The 17,500-nt window shown below is 46.1% G+C and overlaps 1 long non-coding RNA gene across 1 annotated transcript in view; it reads left to right on the forward strand.

Moving 5' to 3' along the window:
• The first annotated feature begins 2,629 nt into the window (after nt 1-2,629).
• The window catches only part of LOC127916752 (uncharacterized), a 21,627-nt gene continuing 6,756 nt past the window's right edge, over nt 2,630-17,500 (forward strand). Inside the window, exons 1-3 of the long non-coding RNA XR_008095806.1 lie at nt 2,630-3,015; nt 4,226-4,388; nt 4,510-4,557. This is a non-coding gene — a long non-coding RNA (uncharacterized LOC127916752). The remainder of the gene's footprint in view (nt 3,016-4,225; nt 4,389-4,509; nt 4,558-17,500) is intronic.

Here is a 17,500-nt window from a genome sequence, read left to right on the forward strand (position 1 = left end):
CATTCCTCTCTCTGTGTGTGTGCGCATGTATAATGCGATTGTGTGCATGTGGTATGCATGTGTGTGCATGTGTGTGCATGCATACAGTATATGATTGTGTGTGTGTCGTACCTGGCTGACTCTAGCTTTACGTGACAGTTGTGGACCTTTTAAAGAGGCCTCTCTCTGAGGTCGCAGGGTTCTCCTGAACAGTACATCTCTGCTCCTTTTGTCCTGGGCGTTGTAAAGCACATTCCATAGCAAGAGGCTGACCACTCAGCAAGAGGAACAGGATTCGCCACCCGCCCGGGGCATCCACCAAAATGCCTGCAGAAAAAATACCAGCCCACCTAAAACCAGTAGGATGAATGTTCCAGCTCACCCAGCAGGATGAGTGTTCCAGCAGGATGAGTGTTCCAGCAGGATTGAATGTTCCAGCAGGATGAGTGTTCCAGCAGGATGAGTGTTCCAGCAGGATGAGTGTTCCAGCAGGATGAATGTTCCAACAGGATGAGTGTTCCAGCAGGATGAATGTTCCAGCAGGATGAGTGTTCCAGCAGGATGAATGTTCCAGCAGGATGAGTGTTCCAGCAGGATGAGTGTTCCAGCCACCTCGTCTATATTATTGTGTAATTTGTGTGCCGGTGTGGGAAGTGTGTCCTCTCTTGTCTTCTATTGTTTCACTAACTGTCGCTGACTGTTTTTTGTAAAGAGGGAGGCTGCCCTCAACAAGACTCTCCAAGCTTTGCCGCAGAAAAGAAAACATTGGAATGATTGGCAGAGTTGTCTATTGCAGTTGCAAAATACAATGTTCTCTTCAGAAATGGACAACCTCCTGAGAATGGTAGGAATTGTACTAAATCGGTCAAATTCTTCCAATCATGACACTGCAGAATCTCTAATATACAGCTAGTCCTGTATTGAATTGACTGTTTTTGGAAAATGATATTAAAATAGAATAGTGAATCATCATGAACCATAGTCCAGATGTAGAGAAGACATAAGAGAGTGAACAGTCTTTATAAAAGGCTGCACATCTAGTTCAGCAGTAAAGTTTGAGGTTATGCATGACACACCGCAGGACATGGTGAATCTGGTTCCTTGTTTGCCCTTCATTTTGAAACACCTACACACCTCCAAGCCAGAGACACAACAGGGATGGTGTAATTAATACAGGGCAATATTAACAAGCCCCAAAAATGATACTGTCTAATATGGGTTCTTGTTGTGCTCTGTCAATGTTCTGTGCTTGCATGCAAAGCATTCTCCCTAAACACATGGCAACACTCCTCTTCTCATTTTGCCCAGTGCCCAACAACTACCGCTTAGAGAGTACTCTTTCCTTCCCAGCGGTGATTTGAAATGGAATTAATCGTAAATTCTGAGTGACTTAACTGTCTAATAGCCTCTCCCCCCCTTTCTCTCTCTCTTTCCCCCTCTCTCTCCCCCCCTCTCTCCCCCCTCTCTCTCTCTTCCCCCCTCTCTCCATCATACTCACTCTCTCTCTCTTCCCCCTCTCTCTCCATCATACTCTCTCTCTCCCCCTCTCTCTCCATCATACTCTCTCTCTCCCCCCTCTCTCTCCATCATACTCTCTCTCTCCTCTCTCTCTCTCCCCTCTCTCTCTCTCTCTCTCTCTCTCTCTCTCTCTCTCTCTCTCTCTCTCTGTCTGTCTGTCTGTCTGTCTGTCTGTCTTTCTCTCACCCCTCTCTCTCTTACTTTCTCTCTTTCTCTCTCACTCGATCTCTCTCTAACAATCAGTCTGTTTTCATATTCCGGTGAAGAAGTGTATATTTTCCACCCATCCAGATTTGATCCCTTTAGACACCAATACATTACCTGAATGTAAATGACTATGGTGTGAGCCAGCCACTCTCTGGGAATATTGCTAAAACATTCAGTGAGATGTTTCGAGCTACACCGCACAGGGACTCGATAACGCATACTTTCATTACATAAGTCAGTTACTCTGTCTTTATCCATACAATTGTCACATACTGTAGGCTACACAGAAAAACATTGGAGTCCTTACATCTAGAGTAGCTTCAATAACATTGGTCTAGTTTCATCCGTTTGGGTTGGGTCGAGGCACAGCAGGTCTTCTGATCCATGGATTTCTCCCCAAACTGCTGGTTAATTCATTCTAATTAGATTTGACCCTTGTGACTCTTGAGGTTAAATAATTCCCATTGAGTGTGTGCTGGTTGCTGTTGCTCAGATAGTGGATGGAGCAGAAAGATACTGTGGCTGTTATATAAGGGTTATAGCTAGTCTCTGTGTCCATACAAGGCCTGAATTAAGAACACATCTTCCTAGTCACAAGGCTGTCAATATAATAGCTGATGAAGGAAGGGAAATGGGTAATGACGTTCAATACTAAGATGTGAAGTGTGTGTGTGTGTCGGCGCTGGAGTGCTTTGCGTGGGGTATGGAGTGGTCAGCTGGCGGGTGTTTTTTGGGTAGGCACTGTGGGGGCTAAAAGCTCTGGAAAGCAGTGTGTGGGAAGGAAGCCTCCTCTCTCTCTCTCACACACACACACACGCAGACACGCACGCCCCGACACACACGCTCGGGAGTGTTAAGCTGAGGGTGGGAGGCGCTAGGTAGTTAAGCTTGCTTGCAGCTAGCCCATTGATCAGTATGGACTGGGACTGCCACAACAGACAATGCTCACAGACAGACTGACCAACAGATGGACAGACAGACAGAGGACAACACCTATACTCTGTAGGCTACTGCAGAGAGAGAGAGATTGCCACAACAGGTTTCCATAGACTGTTGTAGAGAGAGAGTGAGATGGAGAGATGAGAGAATTGAAGATCAGATAATGAAAGAAAGGTGACCAGTGAATGGAGAAAAGAGAGAGAAGATAAATAATAACAGAAAAAATATGCAAAACAAGACTAAGACAAAAAACGACATTGTGAAGAGAGCTAGACAGAGAGAGAAAGAGAGAGAGACAGAGAGAGACAGAGAGGAGCCAGAGCACGTTGTTCGGAGTGTTCTGAGCAGACACTGTCTGGACCATGTGCACAGGTAAGAACTCACTATCTCAGCTGTGCGTGTGTCTGTGTGTGTGTGCATACTGTATGTGGTTGTATATGTGTGTCTGCATTTGGAGCACTGCAGACGACTCACAGCTACAGCTGTGTTAAATTTGCCTAGATATTTCTCTGCAGTCAAACAGTCACGCTGCTGATTACTCTGAAATCTTATCAGTACTGTTCCGCTTACAGTACTCTTTCAAAATGATCTCTACCGATCATGTTGTAGAAATGTGATAAGGATATTTGCCTTACCAATGTCTCCAGTCTTGTTGAGATGAAGGAGAAGGAATCATTTACCATTGACAACAGCTGCTAAGGAAAAAGAGGGTGTTTGTGCGCGTGCCTGTGTGTGCGTGCCTGTGTGCCTGTGTGCCTGTGTGCCTGTGTGCCTGTGTGTGCGTGCCTGTGTGCCTGTGTGCCTGTGTGTGCGTGTGTGTTCACTTATGATTTTTTCCCGAACATTTCTTTCGGAAGCAATGATATTGGGAAAGGTGTGAGAGTGCCGGTGTGTGTGTTGGGGGTATGGTGAAGGCTGAAGAGGGTGGGGCCCAAGATAGGTGGTTGATATTGCCTTTTTTAGACTTGTCTAAGTAGATTTCACGTTAGTGTTCCTTATAGCAGAGTTTTGCCACCTTAGAATCTTTGGTGTCTTTTTTGTATTTCTTTATGAGTGTCTGTGGGTTTAGACTTGGCAGTGAAAGAGCAGGTGTGTTAGGGGGAATAAATAACAAGTAGTCTGCCACTCACCCAAGAAATGATTTTACAAATGCAGATTGACCACACAAATAATTATCACTCTCTCTCTCTCTCTCTCTCTCTCTCTCTCTCTCTCTCTCTCTCTCTCTCTCTCTCTCTCTCTCTCTCTCTCTCTCTCTCCCAGTCAATTTCTGAGATGTTGACTGGCATTACCTTTTGACTTCTTTGATTTTCAATTTCTAATTGATTTGAAGCAATCGGTGTGTCATTTACTTGTGACAGTATACTCACAGTCTCGATGAACCGTCTGTCTCCGTATTCATTATCAGATGTCGAATAACCAACCATGGCATGAATAACACATTTGATTGTGACATTGGTTATGCCTATATTGACCTACAAGAGACCCCCCTCCCACGACTGGCCTAGGGGGTTTCGGAAGTGTTTGCTGTAGACAATGAGATCAGCGGTAATTATGGAGAATGTATGTCTTCTGTGTATAGGCACCAACTTGCCTTCGCGGAAGGCATTGCGAAGCGCGGCACTTCCGACCCATTGCCTTGGTGTGCGGTCCATAAAAGAAAACCCTCGAGGCGCATGGCAGGCAGGCAGGCTAAGGATATGGACGGGGAATCGACACGAGGAGGAGGAGATGAGAGGATATTGGTAAGACATCATGAGGTAGCCTTGGCTACATTCTCGATAATGCACTTTTTACGCGTTTGTAAGAACTTTCCTGTCCACTTCTTGGAAACAGAAGTCGGTTTGTTTCTCAATGTTTTCTCAGATCAGCTCCAACTCGACGTGGACCGTTTAACCCATGCAGTCACAAAAGGTAGGCTGGTTGAATGGATAAACCGTTTTCTTTAGCTTAGGGGTTGAGCTACTTTAGTGGCGAGAATAATGGCTAGATGTTCTGAAATCTGGTTGTTCTGAAAATAATGTTATATAATGTTTGCTTGCAGGGCAAAATAGAATGCCACATTCCAATGCGCTTATTACATTTGTTTATTCTGTAAATTAAACTGATGAAAGTTGTATTATTCAATATTCTACGTTATCATTAAAGTTGTTAAGGCAATGCTATAACGAAGCTATAGATAGGCTACTGCAGAATTATGGGGCAAGTTGTGGTCCGGTGTGTGTGGTCTCGCGGCTTGGCGCAGCCAGGGTCTCACGGTCGGACGAAGTTGGCTCCATATCACTGGAATGCGCCTAGCGTTTTGATCTCTTTTATAAACACAACGGTCGCTCATTAACTAAATGACACTTGTCTATTTTAACATAGAACCGTGAACCAACCATAATGTTAAACAAAACTGGTTTTGAGAAAGGTTTCTGGAGTTAACTGGTTTTTTTTTGCCTTTTGGAGGAGAGAATGGACAGCCTGGTCTCATAGACTAGACGTAACATATCAACACTCAAATCAGAATATTTTAAGTTTGAACATATTAACACTCAAATTAGTATATGTTAAGTTTGGTATGGTTATATAAGATAGAAGGTTACTTAATGCAAAAATGAAAGGAGGGTGGTATAACACAAACCCAAAGGTTCATCGCAATGGTTGTGTTTGAATCTCATCACGGATGTCTAGCAACAAAGGTTGTGTGTTCGAATCTCATCACGAACAACTTTAGCAATTTAGCTAATTAGCAACTTTGCAACTACTTACTACTTTATAGCTACTTTGCAACTACTTAGCATGTTAGCTAACCCAAAGCCTTTAACCTCTTACGTCCACCCGACACGCAGGCGTCCCATCTAGACATCTGGAAATGCAAATGCGCTACGCTAAATGCTAATAGCACTCGTTAAAACTCAAACGTTCATTAAAACACACATGCAGGGTACTGAATTAAAGCTACACTCGTTGTGATTCCAGCCAATAAGTCAGATTTTTAAAATGCTTTTCGGCGAAAGCATGAGAAGCTATTATCTGATAGCATGCAACACCCCAAAAGACCCGCAGGGGACGTAAACAAAATAATTAGCATAGTCGGCGCTACGCAGAAATAAAATATAAAACATTCATTACCTTTGATGATCTTCTTTGTTGGCACGCCTAGATGTCCCATAAACATCACTATTGGGTCTTTTCTTCGATTAAATGGGTCCATATATAGCCTAGATATCGATCTATGAAGACTGTGTGACCAAGGAAAAAACAGCGTTTTATAACGCAACATCATTTTTTTAAATTAAAAAAGTTGACGATAAACTTTCACAAAACACTTCAAAATACTTTTGTAATGCAACTTTAGGTATTAGTAAACGTTAATAATCTATCAAATTGATCACGGGGCGATGTATATTCAATAACTCCACGTCTTGAAATAATGTCCGGATATTTCAAGACCAAAACATCCTGTCGGAGACCGGAAGAAATGGGCAGTCTCTTGTTCGTTTGACCAAGAAACAAAGCCCAGGCAAATGACAAGACTGGTGACATCGTGTGGAAGCTGTAGGAATTGCAATCTCGGCTCCAGGTAATTTGGTTTCCATTCAACAACACATGCAAGTGGCATGTATTGTGAAGCGCACGTTCTGTTATAGTCACAGCCGTGATTTAACCAGTTTTAGAAACGTCAGTGTGTTTTCTATCCACACATACTAATCATATGCATATACTATATTCCTGGCATGAGTAGCAAGACGCTGAAATGTTGCGCGATTTTTAACAGAATGTTCAAAAAAGTAGGGGGTAGGATTAACAGGTTATTAACCTAACTCCTAACCCTAACCTTAAAGGAAAAATTTGCCCATTTCTGAGTGATGTTCTATCCATTCCTGGGGTCATTTCATGTTTTCATGTGTATCTGAGCTATTGCCATTCTAGCAGGTAGATATTAGGCCGGTATGACGTAGCATTGTGATAAAGCTGCTCTCACAACACTGGAAGTTAATAAGAATACAACTTTTGGATTGTGAAAACGTCTAACGTACATGTCCGATTTCAATACAGGTCGATGTCAACGCGGGAGGTTGTCTTCTCTTGAATGAGCCATTACAGTATTCCTACCTTGAGAGATGTGTAAATTTAACAGAGGGTCCACCACATTGTCTGCCTCTTCAGTCCAGGGTGCATTGCATGGTGCCATTGCATGGCCGTTGTGAATGTCAGACTCCACTCTGTGAGGCACATCGATCTGCAGGTTGAACATGGTGACATTGTAGTCTCCTAAATTGATAGTGCAGTTTGTTTAGGCTATTTTACAGCCAACTAGCTACTTCACATGCTGATATTGACTTTGGTATTATTGTGTGTAGCTACGTTTGCTAGCTAGATAGCCAGCCAGCAAAAAGAGAGCATTGCATTGTGGGTTTTGTAGTTGACTTGAGCTGCAACAGATTTCCACAACGATTTTCACATGTTGCTACCAACCTTATTATAACGATAAAAATAAATATTTGCTCACAAAATATATGGTTTAGCACTGTAAATGATAGGAATTAGTGGTTTTTCTTTTAACCCTAACTTTAACCCATAGCCTAGCTAACGTTAGCCACCTAGTTAACGTTAGCCACCTAGTTAACATTAGCCACAACAAATTGGAATTCGTAACATCATACGAATTGTAAATCATAACATGTACGAAATGGATGATGGACTTCCACAAATTAATACATATACTAATATGAGCATCTCGTATGTTTGTTTACTATGTTACATCTACCCCTGAGTCTAGGTTGGAGGGGTGGTATGTGAGGAGAGGGGGAATTCTTGTGTATTTTGGAATGACGATTACCCAGGGGAGAACCCATGACTGAAAAGAGGGAGAGAAGGGGCCAGAAGGAAGAATGAGGCAAGTTCTGAAAGGACTACACACATTCCTCGGCTTCCTCATTAGTTCTAAACGGCATTTGGGTTGCTGACATGTTGTTTCGTCTTCACATGATACTGTCTATGCTGATGGATCTGCTGACTGACAGCCCAGTGTCCAAGGGAAAGTAGTCAGATGACGAAGACTAACTAGGTTACTCGTACTCTCACCTATTTTACACCAAAACTACTGTTTCTTTCACTCAAAGGTCAGTCTTTTAAAGAAATAGAAAAAGGCACATGATTATGCTACCACCAGCACATTTCTTTGTTTGCACTGCAACATTGTAGATATAGCCTGAGCCTAATGTAAAATGCGTTCACAGTTATAGGTTAGTTTGGATTTCTGGCCTGTTTTTTTCCAATCCTTTCCAACAGGTGGAGAGGTATGGTAGGCTACTGAGCTACAGGTGTAGGTTATTAATTTGACCAGTTTCTCAGAACAGGAAAATAATCCTGCAGCAACAGGACGTTTAAATTATTGTGTGGATTATAATTAAAGGACATGTTTGTAGGTGTTGATACAAACTTTAGAAGTATTTTAAACCGTGAACACACTACATGTTTGCATTTCCTGCGACAACGGGGTGGTCAAATTAAGATTCAACACCTGTACAATGGTTTCGCTAAGGGTCAAAATACCTGACAATGGAATCTCCTAAATATTCCAACTATCCACTGTCATAAAGAAGGTAGACAAAATGGACATTTTATCAAAGCATATTGCCAGTTAGCCTATGCTCAGTGGTGTAAAGTACTTAAGTAGTACTTTAAAGTATTTTTTACTTAAGTTGTTTTTTGGGGTATCGGTAGTTTACTATTTATATTTTTAACAACTTTTACCTTTTACTTCACTACATTCCTAAAGAAAAATAATGTACTTTTTACTCCATACATTTTCCCTGACACCCAAAAGTACTGGTTACATTTTGAGTTCTTAGCAGGACAGGAAAATGGTCCAATTTACGCACTTATCAACAGAACATCCGTGGTCATCCCTACTGCCTCTGATCTGGCGGACTCACTAAACACAAATACTTTGTTTGTAAATTATGTCTGAGTGTTGAAGTGTGCCCCTGGCTATCCATAAATGTAAAAAACAAGAAAATCATGCCATTTGGTTAATATAAGGAATTTTAAATTATATAATTGAAAGTATATTTTAGCAATTACATTTACTTTTGATACTTAAGTATATTTTAAACTAAATACTTTCAGACTTTTACTCAAGTGGTATTTTACTGGGTGACGTTCATTTTTATTTGAGTCATTTTCTATTGCGGTATCTTTACTTTTAACTCAAGTATGACAGTTAGTGGTTAGAGCATTGGGCCAGTAACCAGAAGATTGCTGTATCGAATCTGCCTTTCTGCCCCTGAACAAGGCAGTTAACCAACTGTTCCCCGGGCGCTGAAGACGTGGATGTCGATTAAGGCAGTCCCCCCCACCTCTCTGATGGAGGACACATTTCAGTTGAATACATTGTTGGACAACTGACTAGGTATCCCCCTTTCCAATTGGGTACTTTTCCCACCACTGCCTACGCTTCCCCAAATATTTCAAGTAGATAAATGCAGAAATGAAAATATGAGACACACGTAATAGATATCAGTAATATATATAATAGTGTAGCATAAAAGGCATATGTCTACCAGAGTTTACGATGGTTAGAGCAGTAATGGTGGTGCTGGATTAGCATAAAATCATCTGAGATTGTCCACTCTTCGACGCCTGCCTACAAAAGCAATCGCCCACTCACAAATGACAATTATTCCAATGAGCAACCGATCCTGAAGTGGGATTCTATCAGCTCTCAGCACCCACATCAGACTGGAATGACTAGTCTACCACACATTCCTCAACATTTCATGTTGCAATGAAAAGAGGAGAACTTGTGGTGCGTTTGGTGTGTGTGTGTGTAGACTTGTGGATGTGTGTTACAGTTAGTGATGTGCAGGCGGCAGTATCTCCTGTACTGTAGGTGTGTTTGTCAGATGTTTGAGGTGGATGACTTGTGTGAGAGGACTAGTGAGTGTCCATGTGTGCAGTGTTTAACTGTTTCCCTCCCCATGTGTGCAGTGTTTAACTGTTTCCCTCCCCATGTGGGCAGTGTTTAAATGTTTCCCTCCCCATAGGGGCAGTGTTTAACTGTTTCCCTCCCCATAGGGGCAGTGTTTAACTGTTTCCCTCCCCATAGGGGCAGTGTTTAACTGTTTCCCTCCCCATGTGGGCAGTGTTTAACTGTTTCCCTCCCCATAGGGGCAGTGTTTAACTGTTTCCCTCCCCATGTGTGCAGTGTTTAACTGTTTCCCTCCCCATAGGGTCAGTGTTTAACTGTTTCCCTCCCCATAGGGGCAGTGTTTAACTGTTTCCCTCCCCATAGGGGCAGTGTTTAACTGTTTCCCTCCCCATGTGGGCAGTGTTTAACTGTTTCCCTCCCCATAGGGGCAGTGTTTAACTGTTTCCCTCCCCATGTGTGCAGTGTTTAACTGTTTCCCTCCCCATAGGGGCAGTGTTTAACTGTTTCCCTCCCCATAGGGGCAGTGTTTAACTGTTTCCCTCCCCATAGGGGCAGTGTTTAACTGTTTCCCTCCCCATAGGGGCAGTGTTTAACTGTTCCCCTCCCCATAGGGGCAGTGTTTAACTGTTTCCCTCCCCATAGGGGCAGTGTTTAACTGTTCCCCTCCCCATAGGGGCAGTGTTTAACTGTTTCCCTCCCCATAGGGGCAGTGTTTAACTGTTCCCCTCCCCATAGGGGCAGTGTTTAACTGTTTCCCTCCCCATAGGGGCAGTGTTAACTGTTTCCCTCCCCATAGGGGCAGTGTTTAACTGTTTCCCTCCCCATAGGGGCAGTGTTTAACTGTTTCCCTCCCCATAGGGGCAGTGTTAACTGTTTCCCTCCCCATAGGGGCAGTGTTAACTGTTTCCCTCCCCATAGGGGCAGTGTTAACTGTTTCCCTCCCCATAGGGGCAGTGTTTAACTGTTTCCCTCCCCATAGGGGCAGTGTTTAACTGTTTCCCTCCCCATGTGGGCAGTGTTTAACTGTTTCCCTCCCCATAGGGGCAGTGTTTAACTGTTTCCCTCCCCATAGGGGCAGTGTTTAACTGTTTCCCTCCCCATAGGGGCAGTGTTTAACTGTTCCCCTCCCCATAGGGGCAGTGTTTAACTGTTTCCCTCCCCATAGGGGCAGTGTTTAACTGTTTCCCTCCCCATGTGTGCAGTGTTTAACTGTTTCCCTCCCCATAGGGGCAGTGTTTAACTGTTTCCCTCCCCATGTGTGCAGTGTTTAACTGTTTCCCTCCCCATAGGGGCAGTGTTTAACTGTTTCCCTCCCCATAGGGGCAGTGTTTAACTGTTTCCCTCCCCATAGGGGCAGTGTTTAACTGTTCCCCTCCCCATAGGGGCAGTGTTTAACTGTTTCCCTCCCCATAGGGGCAGTGTTTAACTGTTTCCCTCCCCATAGGGGCAGTGTTTAACTGTTCCCCTCCCCATAGGGGCAGTGTTTAACTGTTTCCCTCCCCATAGGGGCAGTGTTTAACTGTTTCCCTCCCCATAGGGGCAGTGTTTAACTGTTTCCCTCCCCATAGGGGCAGTGTTTAACTGTTTCCCTCCCCATGTGGGCAGTGTTTAACTGTTTCCCTCCCCATAGGGGCAGTGTTTAACTGTTTCCCTCCCCATAGGGTCAGTGTTTAACTGTTTCCCTCCCCATAGGGGCAGTGTTTTACTGTTACCCTCCCCATAGGGGCAGTGTTTAACTGTTTCCCTCCCCATGTGGGCAGTGTTTAACTGTTTCCCTCCCCATAGGGGCAGTGTTTAACTGTTTCCCTCCCCATAGGGTCAGTGTTTAACTGTTTCCCTCCCCATAGGGGCAGTGTTTAACTGTTTCCCTCCCCATGTGGGCAGTGTTTAACTGTTTCCCTCCCCATAGGGGCAGTGTTTTACTGTTTCCCTCCCCATAGGGGCAGTGTTTTACTGTTTCCCTCCCCATGTGGGCAGTGTTTAACTGTTTCCCTCCCCATGTGTGCAGTGTTTAACTGTTTCCCTCCCCATGTGTGCAGTGTTAACTGTTTCCCTCCCCATGTGGGCAGTGTTTAACTGTTTCCCTCCCCATGTGTGCAGTGTTTAACTGTTTCCCTCCCCATGTGTGCAGTGTTTAACTGTTTCCCTCCCCATGTGTGCAGTGTTTAACTGTTTCCCTCCCCATAGGGGCAGTGTTTAACTGTTTCCCTCCCCATGTGTGCAGTGTTTAACTGTTTCCCTCCCCATGTGTGCAGTGTTTAACTGTTTCCCTCCCCATAGGGGCAGTGTTTAACTGTTTCCCTCCCCATAGGGGCAGTGTTTAACTGTTTCCCTCCCCATAGGGGCAGTGTTTAACTGTTTCCCTCCCCATGTGGGCAGTGTTTAACTGTTTCCCTCCCCATAGGGGCAGTGTTTAACTGTTTCCCTCCCCATGTGTGCAGTGTTTAACTGTTTCCCTCCCCATGTGTGCAGTGTTTAACTGTTTCCCTCCCCATGTGGGCAGTTTTTAACTGTTTCCCTCCCCATAGGGGCAGTGTTTAACTGTTTCCCTCCCCATGTGTGCAGTGTTTAACTGTTTCCCTCCCCATGTGGGCAGTGTTTAACTGTTTCCCTCCCCATAGGGGCAGTGTTTAACTGTTTCCCTCCCCATAGGGGCAGTGTTTAACTGTTTCCCTCCCCATAGGGGCAGTGTTTAACTGTTTCCCTCCCCATGTGTGCAGTGTTTAACTGTTTCCCTCCCCATGTGTGCAGTGTTTAACTGTTTCCCTCCCCATGTGTGCAGTGTTTAACTGTTTCCCTCCCCATAGGGGCAGTGTTTAACTGTTTCCCTCCCCATAGGGGCAGTGTTTTACTATTTCCCTCCCCATAGGGGCAGTGTTTTACTATTTCCCTCCCCATAGGGGCAGTGTTTAACTGTTTCCCTCCCCATAGGGGCAGTGTTTAACTGTTTCCCTCCCCATGTGTGCAGTGTTTAACTGTTTCCCTCCCCATAGGGGCAGTGTTTTACTATTTCCCTCCCCATAGGGGCAGTGTTTTACTATTTCCCTCCCCATAGGGGCAGTGTTTTACTATTTCCCTCCCCATAGGGGCAGTGTTTAACTGTTTCCCTCCCCATAGGGGCAGTGTTTAACTGTTTCCCTCCAGATAGGGACAGTGTTTAACTGTTTCCCTCCCCATAGGGGCAGTGTTTAACTGTTTCCCTCCAGATAGGGCCAGTGTTTTACTGTTTCCCTCCCCATAGGGGCAGTGTTTTACTATTTCCCTCCCCATAGGGGCAGTGTTTAACTGTTTCCCTCCCCATAGGGGCAGTGTTTAAATGTTTCCCTCCCCATAGGGGCAGTGTTTAACTGTTTCCCTCCCCATAGGGGCAGTGTTTAACTGTTTCCCTCCCCATAGGGGCAGTGTTTAACTGTTTCCCTCCCCATAGGGGCAGTGTTGAACTGTTTCCCTCCCCATAGGGGCAGTGTTTAACTGTTTCCCTCCCCATAGGGGCAGTGTTTAACTGTTTCCCTCCCCATAGGGGCAGTGTTTAACTGTTTCCCTCCCCATGTGGGCAGTGTTTAACTGTTTCCCTCCCCATAGGGGCAGTGTTTAACTGTTTCCCTCCCCATAGGGGCAGTGTTTAACTGTTTCCCTCCCCATGTGGGCAGTGTTTAACTGTTTCCCTCCCCATGTGTGCAGTGTTTAACTGTTTCCCTCCCCATGTGTGCAGTGTTGAACTGTTTCACTCCCCATAGGGGCAGTGTTTAACTGTTTCCCTCCCCATAGGGGCAGTGTTTAACTGTTTCCCTCCCCATGTGGGCAGTGTTTAACTGTTTCCCTCCCCATGTGGGCAGTGTTTAACTGTTTCCCTCCCCATAGGGGCAGTGTTTAACCCTCCCCATAGTGTTTAACTGTTTCCTCCCCATAGGGGCAGTGTTTAACTGTTTCCCTCCCCATAGGGGCAGTGTTTAACTGTTTCCTCCCCATCTGTTTCCCTCCCCATAGGGGCAGTGTTTAACTGTTTCCCTCCCCATAGGGGCAGTGTTTAACTGTTTCCCCCCCATCCCCTCCCCATAGGGGCAGTGTTTAACTGTTTCCCTCCCCATAGGGGCAGTGTTTAACTGTTTCCCTCCCCATGTGGCAGTGTTTAACTGTTTCCCCCCATAGGGGCAGTGTTTAACTGTTTCCCTCCCCATGGGCAGTGTTTAACTGTTTCCCTCCCCATAGGGGCAGTGTTTAACTGTTTCCCTCCCCATAGGGGCAGTGTTTAACTGTTTCCCTCCCCATAGGGGCAGTGTTTAACTGTTTCCCTCCCCATAGGGGCAGTGTTTAACTGTTTCCCTCCCCATAGGGGCCCCCTCCCCATAGGGGCAGTGTTTAACTGTTTCCCTCCCCATCCCCATAGGGGCAGTGTTTAACTGTTTCCCTCCCCATCCCCCTCCCCATAGGGGCAGTGTTTAACTGTTTCCCTCCCCATGTGGGCAGTGTTTAACTGTTTCCCTCCCCATAGGGCAGTGTTTAACTGTTTCCCTCCCCATAGGGGCAGTGTTTAACTGTTTCCCTCCCCATCAGTGTTTAACTGTTTCCCTCCCCATGTTTAACTGTTTCCCTCCCCATGTGGGCAGTGTTTAACTGTTTCCCTCCCCATAGGGGCAGTGTTTAACTGTTTCCCTCCCCATAGGGGCAGTGTTTAACTGTTTCCCTCCCCATAGGGGCAGTGTTTAACTGTTTCCCTCCCCATAGGGGCAGTGTTTAACTGTTTCCCTCCCCATAGGGTCAGTGTTTAACTGTTTCCCTCCCCATAGGGGCAGTGTTTAACTGTTTCCCTCCCCATGTGGGCAGTGTTTAACTGTTTCCCTCCCCATAGGGGCAGTGTTTTACTGTTTCCCTCCCCATAGGGGCAGTGTTTTACTGTTTCCCTCCCCATGTGGGCAGTGTTTAACTGTTTCCCTCCCCATGTGTGCAGTGTTTAACTGTTTCCCTCCCCATGTGTGCAGTGTTAACTGTTTCCCTCCCCATGTGGGCAGTGTTTAACTGTTTCCCTCCCCATGTGTGCAGTGTTTAACTGTTTCCCTCCCCATGTGTGCAGTGTTTAACTGTTTCCCTCCCCATAGGGGCAGTGTTTAACTGTTTCCCTCCCCATGTGTGCAGTGTTTAACTGTTTCCCTCCCCATGTGTGCAGTGTTTAACTGTTTCCCTCCCCATAGGGGCAGTGTTTAACTGTTTCCCTCCCCATAGGGGCAGTGTTTAACTGTTTCCCTCCCCATGTGGGCAGTGTTTAACTGTTTCCCTCCCCATAGGGGCAGTGTTTAACTGTTTCCCTCCCCATGTGTGCAGTGTTTAACTGTTTCCCTCCCCATGTGTGCAGTGTTTAACTGTTTCCCTCCCCATGTGGGCAGTTTTTAACTGTTTCCCTCCCCATAGGGGCAGTGTTTAACTGTTTCCCTCCCCATGTGTGCAGTGTTTAACTGTTTCCCTCCCCATGTGGGCAGTGTTTAACTGTTTCCCTCCCCATAGGGGCAGTGTTTAACTGTTTCCCTCCCCATAGGGGCAGTGTTTAACTGTTTCCCTCCCCATAGGGGCAGTGTTTAACTGTTTCCCTCCCCATGTGTGCAGTGTTTAACTGTTTCCCTCCCCATGTGTGCAGTGTTTAACTGTTTCCCTCCCCATAGGGGCAGTGTTTAACTGTTTCCCTCCCCATAGGGGCAGTGTTTAACTGTTTCCCTCCCCATAGGGGCAGTGTTTTACTATTTCCCTCCCCATAGGGGCAGTGTTTAACTGTGTCCCTCCCCATAGGGGCAGTGTTTTACTATTTCCCTCCCCATAGGGGCAGTGTTTTACTATTTCCCTCCCCATAGGGGCAGTGTTTAACTGTTTCCCTCCCCATAGGGGCAGTGTTTAACTGTTTCCCTCCCCATGTGTGCAGTGTTTAACTGTTTCCCTCCCCATAGGGGCAGTGTTTTACTATTTCCCTCCCCATAGGGGCAGTGTTTTACTATTTCCCTCCCCATAGGGCAGTGTTTTACTATTTCCCTCCCCATAGGGGCAGTGTTTAACTGTTTCCCTCCCCATAGGGGCAGTGTTTAACTGTTTCCCTCCAGATAGGGACAGTGTTTAACTGTTTCCCTCCCCATAGGGGCAGTGTTTAACTGTTTCCCTCCAGATAGGGCCAGTGTTTTACTGTTTCCCTCCCCATAGGGGCAGTGTTTTACTATTTCCCTCCCCATAGGGGCAGTGTTGAACTGTTTCCCTCCCCATAGGGGCAGTGTTTAACTGTTTCCCTCCCCATAGGGGCAGTGTTTAACTGTTTCCCTCCCCATAGGGGCAGTGTTTAACTGTTTCCCTCCCCATAGGGGCAGTGTTTAACTGTTTCCCTCCAGATAGGGCCAGTGTTTTACTGTTTCCCTCCCCATAGGGGCAGTGTTTTACTATTTCCCTCCCCATAGGGGCAGTGTTGAACTGTTTCCCTCCCCATAGGGGCAGTGTTTAACTGTTTCCCTCCCCATAGGGGCAGTGTTTAACTGTTTCCCTCCCCATAGGGGCAGTGTTTAACTGTTTCCCTCCCCATAGGGGCAGTGTTGAACTGTTTCACTCCCCATAGGGGCAGTGTTTAACTGTTTCCCTCCCCATAGGGGCAGTGTTTAACTGTTTCCCTCCCCATGTGGGCAGTGTTTAACTGTTTCCCTCCCCATAGGGGCAGTGTTTAACTGTTTCCCTCCCCATAGGGGCAGTGTTTAACTGTTTCCCTCCCCATAGGGGCAGTGTTTAACTGTTTCCCTCCCCATAGGGGCAGTGTTTAACTGTTTCCCTCCCCATAGGGGCAGTGTTAACTGTTTCCCTCCCCATAGGGGCAGTGTTTAACTGTTTCCCTCCCCATAGGGGCAGTGTTAACTGTTTCCCTCCCCATAGGGGCAGTGTTAACTGTTTCCCTCCCCATAGGGGCAGTGTTTAACTGTTTCCCTCCCCATAGGGGCAGTGTTAACAGTTTCCCTCCCCATAGGGGCAGTGTTTAACTGTTTCCCTCCCCATAGGGGCAGTGTTTAACTGTTTCCCTCCCCATAGGGGCAGTGTTTAACTGTTTCCCTCCCCATAGAGGCAGTGTTTAACTGTTTCCCTCCCCATAGGGGCAGTGTTTAACTGTTTCCCTCCCCATAGGGGCAGTGTTTAACTGTTTCCCTCCCCATAAGGGCAGTGTTTAACTGTTTCCCTCCCCATAGGGGCAGTGTTGAACTGTTTCACTCCCCATAGGGGCAGTGTTTAACTGTTTCCCTCCCCATAGGGGCAGTGTTTAACTGTTTCCCTCCCCATAGGGGCAGTGTTTAACTGTTTCACTCCCCATAGGGTCAGTGTTTAACTGTTTCCCTCCCCATAGGGGCAGTGTTTAACTGTTTCCCTCCCCATAGGGGCAGTGTTAACTGTTTCCCTCCCCATAGGGGCAGTGTTAACTGTTTCCCTCCCCATAGGGGCAGTGTTTAACTGTTTCCCTCCCCATAGGGGCAGTGTTAACAGTTTCCCTCCCCATAGGGGCAGTGTTTAACTGTTTCCCTCCCCATAGGGGCAGTGTTTAACTGTTTCCCTCCCCATAGGGGCAGTGTTTAACTGTTTCCCTCCCCATAGAGGCAGTGTTTAACTGTTTCCCTCCCCATAGGGGCAGTGTTTAACTGTTTCCCTCCCCATAGGGGCAGTGTTTAACTGTGTCCCTCCCCATAGGGGCAGTGTTTAACTGTTTCCCTCCCCATAGGGGCAGTGTTTAACTGTTTCCCTCCCCATAGGGGCAGTGTTTAACTGTGTCCCTCCCCATAGGGGCAGTGTTTAACTGTTTCACTCCCCATAGGGTCAGTGTTTAACTGTTTCCCTCCCCATAGGGGCAGTGTTTAACTGTTTCCCTCCCCATAGGGGCAGTGTTAACTGTTTCCCTCCCCATAGGGGCAGTGTTAACTGTTTCCCTCCCCA

This window comes from Oncorhynchus keta, chromosome 37 (assembly GCF_023373465.1).
Source record: "Oncorhynchus keta strain PuntledgeMale-10-30-2019 chromosome 37, Oket_V2, whole genome shotgun sequence".
NCBI lineage: Eukaryota > Metazoa > Chordata > Actinopteri > Salmoniformes > Salmonidae > Oncorhynchus > Oncorhynchus keta.